Genomic DNA, 19363 nt, shown 5'->3' with positions numbered 1-19363 from the left:
CCTCTCTGCTGTGCCCTCTTTTTTCCCATCTTTGTTATTGTGTTGTGAGTATACCAGTAAAATAAGATGCATTTATTGTGTTGCTTTGGAAGATTGTTAAAGTGACACTATCCTACTCCATGTATCTCTTTCCAAAGTGACACAGCTGCCTGATTTGCTGGCAACAGCAAATATTCATTTTTGTTAATGTTGTAAAACCAATATAGCCAAGGAAGAGAAAAAGAAGTATCATTCAGTGTTCATCATCAGCTATCAAATTATAACTGTAAGATTTATATTACCAAAATATTAACAACAGGAATACCCTGATTGACAGAGCTTTTGATATGGTAGAGATTTAGGGATGAGACACTTTGACAGTTTTGATATGACATATATGTGTTAAATGTTTGTCAATTTGTTTTTCTTTACAGGAAAGTTATTGGGGTCAATAAACTATAAACTCTCAAAAGCCTATTTTGTGATTAGGGTTATTGTGGAAGAAAACTGACAGTGGAAGAATTCTTTCCTGGGTTTGAGCTTTGCCTAGTGAGCTGTGGCAAGTTGTTTTCCCTATCTGTCTGCCCAGGCGAGTGATGGAATTCCTCAGAGTTATTTAACATTTTCTGTTTTATGAATGCATTTAAGTTCCTTTCACTATTCATAGCAGTACCCCAGTTACAATGTGTCAAAAAGAAGTCAGTGTGGTTCTGTACTGAAGAGTTATTAGCTATGACTTTTTGCAAGTTAGTTAGTCTCAGTTTCCTTATCTATACAGTGGGAATAATAAATGTACCTACCTCCTAGGGATTAAATGAGAAAATGCATATAATCATATAGTCCAGAGACAGGAAAAGAGTAAATACTCAAGGAATGTTTGTTATTATTGTTAATAACATCAGGGCAAATGAGCAGAGGGTTGGATATGTGTAACAGTAGTTATGGTGTAAAGGGTAAAACTTGAGGTTTGCCACATCTGATACCATAAACCTTGTTATTAAAAAGGCTTCTATTGTGCATACCAAAAAATTAAATCTAAAGTATAGTAGATTCCCAAAGGAACGTAGGGCTGAAATTAGTTGGGCAAAATTACAATGCTAATCCATTAACTGTAAAAATTATTTTTGTCTTCAGAAGGAAATAAAAGCTGATGCAATGAATGGAAGTGAAATAAAATAATCTTGGAAGTGATGATTAACTGATGAGAAGATGATTAGAAAACTCTTTAAAAATGAAATGGGACCTACAATAAAGCTTTCGGTTAATGTTTGAGTACTTAAGCAATACTGAATGTCTTATAAAAGACATTTCACACTTACATTGAGACCCACAAGCAAACAAAACAAAACCAAGCAAACAAAAGATGTTTAACTATATACAATAAGTTCAAGCCTTTTATTATTTCCCTATCCATCTTCATCGATATAACCTCTCTATGTAGTACAATCTGCTGCATCAGACAGAACAGGTGAGACCAGGCCATAGGAAGTGACATATGCCAAAATCTCAAGCAATAAAGGGAAGGACTTCACTTGATCATCATGGATATCACCGATGTTGAAGTAGCAATCCTGCAACCCCTGCCTGATATGTCTTCCATTAAAAAAAAAAAAGACCCACAAATTCAACATGACAAAAGATAAATCAGAGCTCTTGAAAAAATCTTTAACTCTTCAGTGTTAATTTCCTTAGTGAAATCTTCCACATCACATGGTTGTATATGAATCATGGTATTAAAGTGAGAAAACAATGCTTAGAGACATCTAGACCTCAGCTTCATGACTCCTAGACTAGGTCATGTCCTCAGATATCTAGTAAAATCTACCAATTTGTGAGCATCTGTTTCTAGAAGTTTTCAAAATGGAAGGGCAGTTTGGGGGAACAGGTGGATATCTGAACAAATACAAAACAAAGACATATTTCATGGGGATCTCATTGACTTTTAGAAATGCTTTGAACAATAGCCATGGCCACTGGGGTGCTGTAATGACATGCCCCATTATAAAATGTAACACTAAGTAAACGTAGGAGTGGAAATTTAACAATTGAACATTTAATGGCTGCAATTATGGCAAAAGAATAATGAACCTATTAGACAGGAGAACTGGCAATTACTCTACAGCTTATTGGAATACAGCTGTGAAAAAGTAATACAGCAGCATACTTAAGAATGGTTATTAAAAGGGGATAATGCATTCTGTTTACACTGACAGAAGCAATTTTTCTTCTGAAATGAAATGGCACTTTTTGGCTATCAGACATATGAACTCAGATATGATGAATCCTACTATTTAAAGGTAATGCATTTTCAGATATGCCTCTCTAGCTGTAAATGATGTCTCCACTAAGACCATAAGGGTGAGATCTTTTTGGTGAAAGAAATGAAAGAGGATGTCAAAATGGCCTTATAAACACTAAATAAATCACCTGCAGAAAAGTGGGCTAAATTTTAACTGATTCAAATAGCTGCAATAAATAAAATATATACAAGTTCAGATGTGGAATGTCAAGAGAAGGTGTTCAAAACAATTACATGATCTATGAAATCATCATTTCAGTGTCTGGGAGTGATGGATGTGTCCCATTGCATTTTCAAATGTATACACTTCTAAGTGCAATTTATATGGCCCTCTCCACTTTCAGCTATATCCTTCTAAATGTAGTCATCAGAACCATGGGAGACAGCCAAATACCGGGCTGCTTGAAAACAACAATCCAGATAAAGGGTTGGGCACTAAGGTGCAGATGAAATGTAAGAAAACTGTGCTAAGTACATCAGTCCCTCAAGACCTCGAAACCTGTCCAGAGATTGATTTTGAAAGGGAAGCCATGTTCTCATAACATAAGGTGTTGTCACTAGCCATTTCCAAGGTAGATTGGAATGATGTACAGTAAATGCTTGAACTGCACAGAATTCTGAGAATTCAGAGATCTTTGGGGAGGTCCTCTGATCCATCCCAGACCTCTGCTCCCTGGCAGGACCATATTTAAACTATTTAAAATAGGGGAGAGAGTCCTTCATTTTAATCTTTTTAGCATGGAAGACTCAATGTTTATTGGATCCACTCCCCCGCCTCCCCTGCTGGAGGAAAAGTGTACCCGAAACTTGAGTTCAGGTCCCTTTTCTTATTACTGTCCTATAAATTTATGGAACAAGATTAAAGCATGGTACCAGACTGAAACTCCACTTGCCTGGAACACTCTTGTGTGTGGAAGTCCCACCTACTGCAGTGTGCATTATGCCGCAGTCTGGTTCCCTGCCTGGAGCTTGGAGCTGGTTGTGTTCTGCATGCTCTACCTAACAAGCGAATGTGGGAAGAGGCTGTTTTAAATGGAGTGTTCTGTCTGGTCTAGGACATTTTGATATTTGACATATGTAAAAAAGAACAAATTAAATTATCTTTTAACCTGGAAAGAAGTTGCTCTGGGCAGACAAGGAATATGAGGTTCTAAAATAAGACATTTTTATAGTTTTACGGTCACAGACCTGTTTGGGGGGTTCAATGGACTCTGTAGATAATCACCCCCCATGATGCACATATATAGTTATTTTACATGAAATTCCAGGGCTAGAAACCTAGAAGGAAGTCTGAAGTCCTAGAGTGAAACTTATATAAGAAGTAGGAGTATCAACTTCTATAGCCTTTTATCCAAATAAAGCTTATGCAACTGCCAGTTCTCAAACATTTGATTTAAGAAGGCCAGGGAGAGTGGGGAAATTACATTCATACAGTTAAAAAATACGGTTAGAGTTAAATAGTTTTTTTAGACTTCCTACCATGTAAGATTCTGGCTGGTTTGAAGTTCACGCTTTCTTTCTTCCCATGTTTATATAGGTAGAGAGAGCACCAGAGATCAGAATGTCCAATCAGTGGACAAAGAAAGAGGTCTTTAGATGACCAGCCCTAGTAATGAAAGTTGACTGTTAGTCTTGAGAGAATGGAAAGATGAAAGATGAGAGAATGGTTTTGTCCATTTTTTTCTACAACTGTTGTCTGACCTCTGAACCAAACTTCTCTCCATCCAAGTTCAAGATGATAGGGGAAAAAATGAGATGTCCTTACTTCAGAGAGGCCAATGAAAGTGGGTGGAAAAGGTCACTCCCTTTGTGGGTCTCCATGGTGCACTGCATCGCTGCATCTGCTCTGCTCTGATTTCCATGTCTGCCCTCCTGATGCCCACACTCCTCCACGCTTCTTTGTTCAGGTTTCTCCTTGGACTTTAGATCTGCTCTTGAAATCAAAATATTGATCATCTCTTTTGCTTTCTGACCCAGTTTTCTCTTAGATTTTGTTCCCCTGAATAGCCATTTAGTCTCCCTTGAGTGAGTCCTTCTTTTCTGTTTGCAATTACCCGAACAATATCTAGACCCATTCCCCTACCAGATGCTAAAACTCAGAAAAGGGACTGAGAATGGCCATGATTTCAAAACTGCGTTCTAATATCCTGGGTGTAGGCAATGGAAGGAAAGGAAAGTGAATAATGCCTAAGGTGGGGCAGGATGGAGAAGGGACAAGAGGGTACTTGGTCAGCATGTGCACAACAGTATACTAAAATTAAATCTTCTGGCTTCTTTTATCTGATCACAGAGAGAGTACAGAAAGAGGTTAGAAATGCAGCTTAGAAAGATGGCATCCATCCTACAATTTGAGACTCATAGTTTCAGATCATAGTGCCTATTGTGCAATGAAATACAGTCATTCTTTTCAAATAACATAATTATATTATGAATGGTATAATTATATTGTATTGTGTGTGTATTAAAATTATCAAATTGTTAAATGCCAGCTTTATATATACACATCTATGTATGTGTGTGTGTGTGTGTGTATATATATATATATATATATATATATATGTATGTATATATATTCCTGATTTGTCACTTCTGTATTTGCATATACTTCGAGCCTTGAAAAAGAAAAGAAGAAAAGGAAATACTCTAGACTTCCACTTATTACTGGGAAGCCCTGGGGAAAGAAAAAGAGAGAGGAAGGAGAATGAAAAATAAAGGGTGGGGGGAATAAAAAGGACAAAGGAACAGGCCTTTCTGTCTAGGTATCCATGAAGAGGCTGGTCTTTTTTCACAATCCCTTTGCTATCCTTTTCTTTTCCCCTCTTGAAAACTAAAAGGTTTTTCCTTTTGCTTTCTATTGCTCAATTGTATCTGGAGGAATATATATGTAACTTACAATAGGCAAAAGACATGGTGTGGCTTTCATGACAATGTTCTAAAATGTTTTATTCAATAATAAAATAGAAAATGCCAAAATTCCCTGATTCTGTGACTTTACCTAGTATAATCTCCCTCCCCCATCAGTACTGGGATTTCCAGGGGTGCTCTGCCTCTGAGCTATCTCTGCCCTCTTTTTATTTTATTTTGGGACAAGTTCTCACTAACTTGCTATTGTAGTCAATTTTTTTTGTTGATCTGAATGAAAGACTTGATAAGAAGAATATAGAGGAAGAAAAGTTTATTTGGGGGCTCATGATTTCAGAGGTCTCAGTCCACAGATGGCTGATACCATTGCTGTGGTCCTGGATGAGGCAGAGCATTATGGTAACAGGGTGTGGCAGAAGAGAGCAGCTCAGGACATGGCCACCAGGAAGCAGAGAGAGCTCCACTCACCAGGGACAAGATATAAACTCCAAAGGTACACCTACCTTCTCCACCCACATCCTTCCTATCTGTAGTTACTTCCCAGTTAATTCTTATTAGGGGATTAAAAGACTGATGATGTAAAGACTGTCATAACCCAATCATTTTATTGTCTAAACTTACTTGCATTGTCTCACACATGAGCTTTTGGGGGACACATCATATCTAAACCAGAACAGTTATCAAAGCTGGCCTCAAACATGTAATCTTCCTTCCTCAGCCCCATGAATTGCTATGTGCCACTGTGCCTGGCTATGTCGTCATAGTAAATGTGTTTTTGTTTTTTTCTACTATACCTTTTAATTTTTTTTACTTTGTTCTAATTAGTTACTCATGACAGTAGAATGCATTTTGACACATTCTACAAAAATGGAGCACAACTTCTCCTTCCTCTGGCTATACATGGTGCAGAGTGACACAGATAGTGTTGGTTCCATAGTTTAGCTATTGTGAGTTGAGCTGCTGTAAACATTTATGTGGCTGCATCATTGTAATATGCTGATTTTAAGTCCTTTGGGTATAAACCAAGGAGTAGGATAACTGGGTCAAATGGTGGTCCATTTCAAGTTTTCGTAGAAATCTCCATAGTGCTTTCCAGAGTGTTTGCACCAATTTGTAGTTCCATCAGCAATGTATGAGTGTACCTTTTCCCCCACATCGTCACCAACACTTATTGCTTGTATTCTTTTTTTTTTTTGAGAGAGAGAGAGAGAGAGAGAGAGAGAATTTTAATATTTTTTATTTTTTAGTTTTCAGCAGACACAACACCTTTTTTGTTTGTATGTGGTGCTGAGTATCAAACCCAGGCGAGCATGCTACCACTTGAGCCACATCCCCAGCCCCATTGCTTGTATTCTTGATAATTGCCATTCTGACTAGAGTGAGATAAAATCTTAGAATAGTTTTGATTTGCATTTCTGTAATTGCTAGAGATGATGAACATTTTTTCATGTTTGTTGATCAATTGTATTTCTTCTGTGAAGTGTCTGCTCATTTCCTTAGCCCACTTATTGGAGGATTATTTGTTTGTTTGTTTGTTTGTTTGTTTTGGTGTCAAGTTTTTTGAGTTATTTATATATCCTGGAGATTAGTGCTCTATCTGCGGTGTGTGTGGTAAAGATTTTTTTCCCATTCTGTAGGCTCTCTCTTCATGTTATTGATTGTTTCCTTTGCTAAGAAGAAGCTTTATAATTTAAATCCATCCCATTTATTGATTCTTGATTTTACTTCTTGTACTTCAAGAGTCTTGTTAAGGAAGTCAAGTCCTAAGCTGGCATGATGAAGATTTGGGCCTGCTTTTTCTTCTATTAGGCGCAGGGTCTCTCTTCTAGTGCCTAAGTCTGTAATCAACTTTGAATTGATTTTTGTGCAGGGTAAGAGATAGAGGTTTAATTTAATTTTGCTACATAAGCATTTCCAGTTTTCCCAGCACCATTTGTTGAAGAGGCTATCTTTTTTCCAATGTATATTTTTGGTGCCTTTGTCTAGTATGAGATACCTGTATTTATATGGGTTTGTCTCTGCATCTTCTGTTCTGTACCATTGGTCTATCTGTCTATTTTGGTGCCAATACCATGCTATTTTTGTTACTATTGCTCTTTAGTATAGTTTAAGGTCTGGTATTCTGATCCTCCTACTTCACTTTTCTCACTAAGTATTGCTTTGGCTATTCTGGGTCTCTTATTTTTCCAAATGAATTTCATGATTGCTTCTTCAAGTTCTATAAAGAATGTCATTGGGATTTTAATAAGAATTGCATTAAATCTGTATAACGCTTTTGGTAGTATGGCCATTTTGATAATATTAATCCTGTCTATCCAAGAACAAGGGAGATCTTCCCATCTTCTAAAGTCTTCTTCAATTTGTTTCTTTAGCATTCTGTAGTTTTCATTATAGAGATCATTCACCTCTTCTGTTAGATTGATTCTCAAGTATTTTATTTTATTTTTTTGAGGCTATTGTGAATGGGTAGTTTTCCTAATTTCTTTTGCAGTGGATTCATCACTGATGTATAGAAATGCATTTGATTTATGGGAATTGATTTTATATCCTGCTACTTTGCTGAATTCATTTATAAGTTCTAGAAGTTTTCTGGTGGAATATTTTGGATCTTCTAAATACAGAATCATGTTGTGGCAAACAGTGATAGTTTGAGTTCTTCATTTGCTATTAGTATCCCTTTAGTTTCTTTCATCTATCTGATAGCACTGGCTACAGCTTCAAGGACTATGTTGAATAGGAGTGGTGAAAGAAGGCATCCCTGTCTTGTTCCAGTTCTTAGAGGGAATGCTTCCAATCTTTCTGCTTTTAGAATGATATTGACCTTGGTCTTAGCATAGATAGTTTTCATAATGTTGAGGTATGTTCCTACCATCCCTAGTTTTTCTAGTGTTTTGAACATGAAGAGGTGCTGTATTTTGTATCTTGTCTATTCTTGTCTTTAGTCTATCGATGTGATGAATTACATTCATTGATTTCATATGTTGAACAAATCTTGCATCCCTGAGATGAACTCCACTTAATCATGGTACACTTTTTAAAAAATATATATTTTTGTATGAAATTTGCCAGAATTTTATTGAGAATTTTTGTATCTATGTTCATCAGGAATATTGGTCTGAAGTTTTGTTTCCTTGATGTGTCTTTCTTTGGTTTTAGTATCAGAGTGATAATAACCTCATAGAATGAGTTTGAAAGAGTTTTCTCCTTTTCTACTTCATGGAATATCTTGAGGAGTATTAATAGTAGTTCTTCTTTGAAGGTCTTGTAGAACTTGACTGAGAATCTGTCTGGTCCTGGGCTTTTCTTTGTTGATAGGTTTTGATGGCATCGTCTATTTCATTGCTTGAAATTTATCTGTTTAAATTGTGTATGTTCTCCTGATTCTGTTTGTGTAGATTATATATCTCTAGAAATTTGTTGATGTCTTCAAGATTTTCTATTTTATTTGAGTATAAATTTTTAAAACAGTTTCTAATTATCTTCTATATTTCTGTAGTGACCATCATGACATTTCCTTTTTCATCACAAATTTTAGTAATTTGAGTTTTCCCTCTCTTTGTTAGTGTAGCTAAGGGTTTATCGATTTTATTTATTTATTGAAAGAACCAACATTTTGTTTTGTCAATGTTTTTAAATTATTTCTTATGTTTCGATTTCATTGATTTCAGCTGATATTAATTATTTCCTGCCTTCTACTGCTTTTAGTATTGATTTTTTCTTCTTTTTCTAGGGTTTTGAGATGTAATATTAGGTAATTTATTTTTGTTGACTTTTTATTGTTTTAATGAATGAGCTCAGTGCAATGAACTTTCCTCTTAGCACTGCCTTCATAGTGTCCCAGAGAATTTGATATGTTGTATCAGTGTTCTCATTTACCTCTAAGTATTTTTTCTGTTTCCTCCCTGATTTCTTCTGCTATCCATATGTCAAGCAATAGCATGTTATTTAGTCTCCAGGTATTGGAGTAGCTTTTATTTTTTATTTTATCATTGATTTCTAGTTTCATTGCATTATGATCTGATAGAATGCCGGGTAGTATTTCTATCTTTTTGTATTTTCTAAGCATTGCTTTTTGACACAATATATGATCTATTTTAGAGAAGGATCCATGTGCTGCTGAGAAGAAAGTATATTCAGTCAATGATGGATGAAATACTCTATATATGTCTGTTAAGTCTAAATAATTGATTGTATTATTGAGTTCTATAGTTTCTTTGTTCAGTTTTTGTCTTGAAGATCTATCCAGTGGTGAGAGAGGTGTGTTAAAGTCACCCAGTGTTATTGTGTTGTAGTCTATTTGGTTCTTGAAACTGAGAAGAGTTTGTTTGATGTACATAGATATTCCATTGTCTGGGGAATAAATATTTACAGTTGTTATGTTGTGTTGATGTATGATTCCCTTAAACAGTATGAAATGTCCTTCTTTATCCTTTCTAACTTTGGTTTGAAGTCCACTTTATCTGATATGAGGATGGAAAACCCTCTTGTTTACACTGTCCATGTGAGTGATATATTTTTTCCCAACCTTTCACCTTCAGTCTGTGGATGTCTTCCTGGGAGATGAGTATCTCAAAGGAAGCATACTGTTGGGTCTTTTAAAAAATCCAATCTGCCAGTCTATGTCTTTTGATTAATGAGTTTAGGCCATTAACATTCAGGCCTATTATTGAGATATGATTTGTATTCCCAGTCATTTTGGTTTATTCTGGTTTTTAACTGGATTTAACTAAGTATCCTTTGATTGACCTTGACTTTAGTTGTAGTTCCTCTCCTTGCTGGTTTTCATTGTTTTTTTTTTTTAATTTTTTATTTCATTTATTTCTCATGGAATATTTTGCTGAGAATGTTCTTCCTATATTTTCTCTTTATTTCAAAGGTCAGTCTAATTGTGTACCTTATAAACTCCTTCTCCGATATTTCTTCTACTGTGTTGTCTATGTATTCTTTTGTTGGAATATCTAGCTTTGTTCCCTTATTTTTTCATTTTGTTTGTGTGTCTTCCCATCTAGCTGTATGGACCTGAGGCAGTACAGTTTGTATCCTATAGACTTATAGTGTCCCTGAAGGCTTCCAGTACCTTTACCTTTAAAGGGGAAACCAATATTAACAGCACCCACTGCAAACAATGTACAGCTTTACACCAAAAAGCCCCTTTAAGGCATCTACAGTTTTGTCCAATAAACATAAATGATGTGTTCAATTATTGTCTACAATATAATCAGTAAGTTTGCTAAAAGGACTTACCATTTCAAATGATGGACAAAGAGGGAACAGAAGTAGTATAGGACATAATGTTTATGAGGGAAGAGGAGAGAATTTAAAGGTAAAATTTGTAGTAAGAGCAAAGGAGGAATTAATAGAGGTTCACTGTTAGCATGAGAAAAATCAGAAAGAGAATTCAGGGAGACAGATAAGTGAGAGAAAAAATATGTACAGATTTAAAGCAAAAATATAAGAATACACAACAAAAATGAAATATACTATTCAGACATCCCATTCCTCAATAAATTGATGCATGAAAAATATTTGGATTCAAAGATGGTAGAGATATGAGAGAGAAGAGAAATATAAATGGAAGTCTCAATGGGAAATTGAATCATTGCTTTTGTTGGCTTTCAAAAAATTTCTCAGCTTCCCTTCTTCACCCACAGGTGGGTTTGTCTGAAGTTTCATTTGTTTGAGATGTAATTAAATGCCCTTATACTCTCTTCCAGTCTTCCCACTGAAGCTGGCCCCTACAGTCCCTGCATACTTTAGGACTCACTGAGTTGGACAGAGCCTGGTTTTCTCCAACCTGTGCTCCCTCCAGGGAACTGTCCCCAGTCTCCAGCTTTCCAGAGGCTTGCTAGGCCCAGACTTGCCCATGCAGACCCATCTTGCAATTCAATGCACCTGGGCTTCAGATTCCCTAGGCTCTGCCTGCTGCAGTCTCAAGATCTCAGGGCCATTTCAACTTGCAGAGAGACCATCAGGGATGTGCTCACATAAAATGCCACCCCACAAAGAGGCACCACTGGCACACCCAGCAGGAAGACATCAGGTACAACCAGATCTGCAGGTATCCCAACAATGTATCTCCAGGACCTGGCAAGTGTCCCCAAACTAAGGTGGCTGCTCCCCAAGTTGGCAATAGTGGCAGCAGCAAACCTGCAGGTCAATTGGCCCTGGACTTGGGTGTCCCAACATGGTGGCTGCTGAATGTAACTAAAACTGCGGGGACCCTGACAACGGACCTCCAGACAGTAGCAGGCAGCAGGCAGTAGGCAATCCAGGGGCGATTCACCATAAATGATGGGTGATTGGTGGGTGGACAGTAGGCTATGGGTGATGCACAGGCAAAAGGAAGGCAAACGGGCAGGTGGTTGGTGGCAGTCAGCCAGTGATCTGCTGCAAAAGGCAGGGAGTCTGCTTGGTGGGTGGAAGGGCAAACAACAGAGGATCAGTGGGCAGTGAGGGCTGCCTCCCAGTAAAACGGTATTTCCTCTGCTTGAATCCCAAGTCTCGGAGTGACAAGGAGTGCAGCCTCCCTCTAGTTCACCATCTTGAACTCCTAATAAACATGCTTTAATGAATACAAAGTCAGTGAGTTTTGAAAGACAAGTGCATCTTTAAGTTCCTCTCCAAACACCTGTAGCAAACCAACCAATAGTGCTGCTTGTTGGTATCCCCAGGGATCATTGGGGAAGTGAATTGGCTTCTCCTCATTCAGGACTCAACTGGTCAACTTCTTGCAATGATCATACCGTAGAAATGTCAAACAATCTGCATTTCTGGTCTCAGCTCTATTTGAATTAGTTAAATAGTCTTGAGGAAGTCACTGCTCCCTCCTGGGATGTTTTTATTTCCCCTTAGAAAATATAGGAATTTGGAGCTGGGGTTATAGCTTAGCTGTAGAGCACTTGCCTCGCACTTGTGAGGTGCTGGGTTCTATCCTCTGCACCACATTAAAATAAATAAAGATATTGTGTCCATCTTTAAGATGAAATCTTTAAAAAATATATAGGAATTCAATTATAATATTATTGAGATGTTTATAGATCTAAATGTTTTATGATCCCATGGTTTTAATTATTGAACAACATGATACTGTTTATGCCACATAATGCAAAAATAAAAAAACAAATAAATAACAACAAAAAAGACCTCAATCTGACATGTTTTGTTGTCTGAGTACACTGTATCTACATGTTTAAGGCAAATTAATATCCAAATACAACAATGGAGTCCTTGATTTTCTGAATATATCAAAACCTTATTTTCACTTGGCATGTCACTACACAGTAGTAGGAACTTAGTCTGAGGAATATTTAAAGAAGTAAGGTTTGTGATTATTGAGGAACTTATGCAAATTTTTTTTCAACAGAACTCAGCTCCAACCTAGGTTGTTATGATGAGATTTTTGAAAGTGTGAAGCTGGCCCTAGTCTACCTCTGCAGATCATGATTCCGTGTTTAGACACATTTTATCTTATCACAGTGGGAGTTGGTTGAAAGTACCCAGCAACTGTGCTTGCTTGCACTGAAACTTGTCGTCATGAACAAACGGCACAAGCTGTTCCCTTTAGGAAGTGTATTTTGTGGATGAGAAAGTACAGAAATAAAGCAAAAGGCTGGCAAACGAGGAGCTCAGAAAGGTGATTAATAAGAAATTGAAAATTATATTGCAAGAAAATACCTCTGTGAATGTGTACTCCCTGTAGCCAAGGTAAATATTTTGGATGTTGAATTGGCTCATAAATGCAGCTATCAATGGAGTGACGTCAGCATAATTCTTAGAGAACTCATATATTTTAAAAATAACAAATGTAGCTCTTTATGAATAAATAGTGAAGATTTATTGATTATTGACAGAAAAATTTAAAAACAGTAAGGGAAAACCATTCAAGCCCATGACACTGATTTAGGTAAACTGTTTACAGAAAAAGGAAGCAGAAAAACTTGCTTTATTAATATGCAGATCATTTTTTCAATATTTTCTGCGCTAGCATTCAGTGTTCATGTTGAGGAAAGTAGCTGTTTGCATCCTATGTACCCTTTCTTGGCTTCCTTTATCTAGAGCAGACTTTAGGAAGAGAACATATTTCTTTGATAAATATAATACAAAAACTCCTGCACTGAGGAATAGCTATGCCCTTTCAAACTAACAAATTAGGCAAGGCCTTTATTTTTTTTTTTCTCATTTACTCTCCCTATAGAAGATCACTGCATATATCACTACTATTGTATTAATAATATTTAATGATAATTATATTAGCAACATTAATAAAGAATTTTAATTCTCTTTTGCAGTTAAATCGATTCCCTTGTGCTAAAAAGAAATCATTAGTAATTCCACATCGACTCACGAAATTTTCCAATTATTTCAATGCTGAATTTTCACACTTCCACAGAGACATGGTAAATAAATAAGGCCTTTGAATGTGGTGATGCAAACCTTTCCATTTCAGCTTCTACGTGCTGCGTTTTTATGATCAGTTTAAGGAAGGAAGAAGCTCCTTAAGTTCATTAGGTGTTAGAAGGGGCTAAGTTTGCACCTTCCCTTGCCAATTTCAACAGTATACAGTGAGGTTGAGATTGTACCTTTTTCCTTAATTTCTTTTCTAGTCCTTTTATAAATCCTGTTCATGGTTACTGCTTTTCTTTGTCTTAGTCCATATCACAGTCATATGTATTTGTCAGTATCCTGCTATATTAAATAAAGTCCCAAATCTCTTTAGATTACTACAGTCCATGTTTATTGCTCACTAATGGCACAGTTCAGTGGGAGTCAAGTGAGAACCCTGAATGGCTCTCATCCAATCTGTGACTTGGGGACCAGCTGATTTCCATCTTACAACTCAGGGATCTCAGAAACCTTTGCTTTCAGCCTTTTGTTTAGAAAACAGAAAGTGCAAGTGAGAAATGCCCATCCACTCTTGTTGGTCTCAGATTAGACAGGATGCAGACTTCCTTCACTAGCAGGGATTAGTCACATACCCCACCTAGAAGCATATGGGTAGAAAAATGCAGTGAAGTTCATGGATATTTTTTTAGTAGTAACATTCTCAGCCATATCTTAAGAAAGACCAGAATTCTATATTTTTAATGCACATGGGGAGGAGCAAAGTCCAAATGTAGCTAAGAAAACAAAGAAATCATCCAAGAGTACATAGGGCTTTGGGGATTAATGAATTCTAAATTAGATAATTTCAATATTTCTGATATTACTCATGCTGGTGCCATATATATATATTCTGGGTATTTCCACTTTGGAAAGCATTTTTACTGTAGTGTATTCTCAGAAACTTCCACAATTTCTGACAGGTAAATGTTGCTCCTCAATAAATATTTGCTGAATTAAAGAATTCAGTTAAAGTCAATTCAGTTCAAGCTTCTAATAGTCCGGTGTCCCATCACTGGTTGGCTGATGGGGCCCAATGTAACAATATAATTTTGTCAAAGATGACTTTTCTATAGCTGATAAAGATCACTGAGCAGCAAATGAGCAGAGTTGCCCTCTTCCTTCTCTGGCTCTGCCCAGCCAGGTGGTGGATATGGAACTTCCCCAGACCTGGTCTCTATGGAGAAGAGAAAGACATCCAACTGTAGTCTCTTTCTTGCTATTTTTTTTTTTTAAATAGCATTTCTGCACACCTGTAATCCCAGCGGTTTGGGAAACTTGAGACAGGAGGATCCAGAATTCAAAGCCAGCCTCAGCAAAAGGGAGGCACTAAGCAACTCAGTGAGGCCCTGTCTCTAAATAAAATACAAAGTAGGTCTGGGGATGTGGCTCAGTGGTCTAGTGACCCTGAGTTCAATTCCTGTACACCCCCTGCAAAAAAAAATAGCATTCCTCATTTTGGCTAGGGTGAATTGTAGTGACTGTTACAGACAAACCCGAACACATCTGATGCACTCTATTGTGGAGTATATTCCTTCCTGGTAGCATTGTTCGGTGTAGATGTGCCTGGTCAGGCTGGCTCTTATGCAAGTTATGTCTGTGACTAAGGATTCTCCATTGCCTTTACTTGGGGCTCCCAGGTTACCCGTTAGGGTCATCTCCATCCAAGTCAGACAGAGGGGAGGGTATCACAGAAGATCCTATTTATGAGTTTTTCATGGTGGGTGTTTTATAGGACTAGAAGTTGTGTGCATCATTTTCATCTCTGTTGCACTGACCAAAACTTAGTCATGTGGCTATATCCAACTGCAAGGGAATTAGGAAATGTTTTCTAGAGGTTATTTTGGAAGGAGAAAAGCAGGCAGTCTCTGTCATAATAGTCAACAATGATTAAACAGACATGGTATTCAAAAGTTAGATATGTAGTCCCAGAAAACAGAAGGTACTTACAAACAGAATTTAACATTTTCAACCACACTGTTTACAGATATATGTTTTAACTATAACCAATTCACTCGTTTTAACCAGTTGCCATCCACTAGGTAATAGGAAAGAAAATGAACTGATATTTCAGTTGAAACTAATGATACAATTCTACAGAACCTTCTGCCATGGTTTGGATATAGTTTGTGCCCTCAAAAGTTCTTGTGTTTGGACCTTGGTCCCCAGGACAGCAGTGTTCAGAGGTGATAAATTCTTTAAGGGGTGGGGCGTAGTCAGAGCTCTTAGTTCAATTGGGGGCAGGCCCTCAAAAGGGAATAAGATATTTCTTGTGGGATGCTGGCTAATTCTCATGAAGATTGTTACAAAATCCTGAACTGGCTCCTTCCATTCTCTCACTGCTTCCTTTCTGGCCACGTGATTCTTCCTCCCACAGGTGGGCCCTGTGGTCTCTGCCATTGACAATGATGTGATACAATCAGGAAGGTCCACACTATAGCTGAGTCAGTGCCAGCACCATGACCTGAAACCTTACTGTGAACAAAGTCAACTTCTTTTCTTTATAAAGTTAGTCTGTCTCAAATATTTCAGCAAAGCAATGAAAAGCTGATTAGCTGTAGGTTTTGAAAAGATAAGTCTTTATTAGATTGAGACAGTGATGTTCTAGTTTTCATTTGTTGGCTATTTTTTACATTAAAGGTTTTAGGAAAAGAGAAAAGACCTCTGCTCTTACTTGTTATGTAAATGCTTTATTATAGTGATGCAAATTTTATCTATTTATCATTTAAACTTTATAAATGATAGATAAATTTTTTGCTTCTATCTCAGAGCTGAGAGTATTAATCTGGGATCCAAGTGGAGAGTTGGACAAAGGACAAGTTAAAGGCACTTGTGATTGATGGCCCAGGGAGTATGGGGCTTGCTTTTCCGACACTTTTTGTTGTAATTTTTAGAGAACATCTCCTTTTGACAAAGGATTATTTTTAAATACAAAGCTGATAAATAAAGTAGAAGTAAACATGAAAAAGCTGATTAATCTTTTTTAAATGATGGGCTCATTATTAACATTTGATGGTTATCTGAAAAAGTTTAGCAAGGCAGGAAATCATAAAAATATACACAGTAAGGATTTTAACTTTAAACATATGCATATCCATTGTTTTGCCTAGCTTTTAATGTAAATCCAAAGATTATACTTTCATTTGTATATTGATGTATTGATTAATCTTCTCTTTCTTGCATAAACTCTATCCACTATGTGTTTTCTATAATCATTTCAGTCTCTCTTTTCTTAAAATAGAGAAGCAAATTTCCAACTATCTTTTAAAATTGTCTCTTCCCCATCCATTTTGACAATCGTTTTTTAAAAGTATACAATTTGATGGTTTTAATATATTCACACAATTGTGCAACCATCGCTATAATCTAATTTTAGATACTTCTCACTCCCAAAGAAACCTTGCATGTATTAGCAGCCACTCCCCATTTCTCTCTCCCCCAGCTCCTGGAAACCACTAGTCTACTTTCTGTTTCTATGGATTTGCTTATTCTTTAATCTTTTAAACCAAACCTCTAATTTGAATGTTTATGTGGTTTACACATGCTCAGCATTGGCAAAAGGTAATTAGATGGACATCTACTATTTTTTCACAGTTTGGTTGATGACATCCTTTTTTTTTGTTGCTTTTATTCTTTTCGTTTTAAAATTTACTTATTCATTTTTAAGCTGATGAAGCATATGCATTTATCATGATTACAGCATGATGTTTTAAAATATGTATTCATTGAAGAAGGAATAAATTGAATAAATTAATATATGCATTCCCTCACATATTCATTTTTTTTGGTCAGAAGACTTAAAATATATTCTCTTAGAGATTTCCGAGAATAGAATACAGCAAGGCTGTTGTTGCCTTATTGTGCAGTAGTTCTTGTGAACTTACTCCTCTTGTCTAACTAGAATTTTGTATTGTTGACCAATATCTCTCCAACCCACTCACCCCCAAACTTCTGCCATCTACCATTCTACTTTGCTTTTATGACTTCAACTTTTTTGAAATCCACATTGAAGTCAGGTCCTGTGACATTTATCTTTCTATATCTGATTTATTTCACTTAACATGACATTTAGGTTCACTAATGTCACATACTGCAGAACTTCCTGTTTTAAGGCTGAAATAGTGTTTTATTGTGTATGTACACTATGTTTTCTTTATTCATGCAACTGTTGATAGACACTTAGGTTGATTCCATATCTTGCCTATTAAGGCTATTATGAATGATGCTGCACTGAACAAAGGAGTGTGGATATGAAGTGACCTATTTTGACTCAATTTTATAAGACATTGGTATTCATTTTTAATGATGAAATATGCCAAACCAATCAAGATACTTATCTACATGAAGAATTATGGACCTATTCCTCAGCTTTAAAGACATACTATTTGTATATTAGAAGCCCCAGTATGTTCCCCTTCTCATCACACCACCTACTTCCCCCTCAGGTAACTTCTTTCTTGAACATTATGTTAGTCATTTCCTTTGCTTCCAAATAGTTCTACTAGATGAGTATATATCACTCCAGACATATATATTTTTTTATTTTGCTATTTTTTATAATTTGTATATATGTAGTCTTATAGTATATCAATGACACTTTTTGGCTCAGAATTTTTTTTGAAAGTCACCCATATGAAGTGCATTTCTGTTGTTCATTCATTTTCACTGCCTTAAATTATTCCAAATTTTGAAATGTTGTGATTCTGCAATATGTAGAAGGGGTAAAAATGGGAGTTCATAATCCGATTGAATCAAATGTATGAAATAGGATATGTCAAGAGCTTTGTAATGTTTTGAACAACTAATAATAAAAAAAATTTTAAAAAAAGAAATGTTGTAATTTATTCATTCTACTATTGATAGAGAGTGGATTATTTCTAGATTTTGCTACAATAAGTATCCTTGAATATTCCTCCTAAAATGCAGATGCAAATTTATTTTGGCTATAAACAGGAGTGGAAATATTGGGTCAGAGGTAATGGACATGTTCAAGTTTATTATGTAACTCCAGTTTTCCAAAAAACTCACACCATTTTACATTTCTACCAGCTATGTTTGAGAGTTCTCATTGTTTCCATAATTACCAATAGAATATTTTTTCCTATTGTTTATTGGGGGTATTAATTCATTGTGAGATACATGTAGCAAATGTCTTTTTGCCAGCTTTTAAATTCTCATTTCATTCTCTTCATTGTGTCTTTTGATGAAAAGAAATTAGAGTTTTTTCATGTAATCAAGTTGATTGTTCTTTGTTTTGCAAATTGAATTTCTATGTCTTATTTAAGAAATCATTACTAGCAAAAGTCATAAAGAGATTCTATCTTACGTTTTATCAGTTTTAAAATTCTCATTTCTCATGTAAATATTTAAATTATCTGTAATTTATTTTTGTGTCTGTTATGTGCTAAGTGTCCAGCTTAATTTATTATTTCTTGAATAGGCAATTTTCCCAATGCCTTTTATTAATAATCCATCATTGCTCCACTAGCCTTCAATGTCAGTTTTCTCATATATCAGGTTTCTGCATGAAGTAGATTTATTTATAGATACTCTTGCTGTTCTATGGGGGCTATCTGCTTCTGAGTCAATATAAAGCTAGTAATGCCTGTAGCTTTATGATACCTTAAAATACCCTGTAGGGAAACTTTTGAACTTTCTATTTTGGACAAAAGGCAATTTTATAATATTGAGGTCTCCTATCCATGGACATTGTAAGTTCTCCATTTACTTTGTATAAATTTAGGACTTTCAGGAACAGTTTATAATTTTATCCTTGAAAGTAGTTTACTAAATATATAATATAAATATACATGTAAAATCATACTTTTAGCCAGTTTTTACTGA

Source organism: Ictidomys tridecemlineatus, chromosome 11, assembly GCF_052094955.1.
Source record: "Ictidomys tridecemlineatus isolate mIctTri1 chromosome 11, mIctTri1.hap1, whole genome shotgun sequence".
In the NCBI taxonomy this organism is placed as follows: Eukaryota; Metazoa; Chordata; class Mammalia; order Rodentia; family Sciuridae; genus Ictidomys; species Ictidomys tridecemlineatus.
This window is presented reverse-complemented; position numbering follows the sequence as displayed.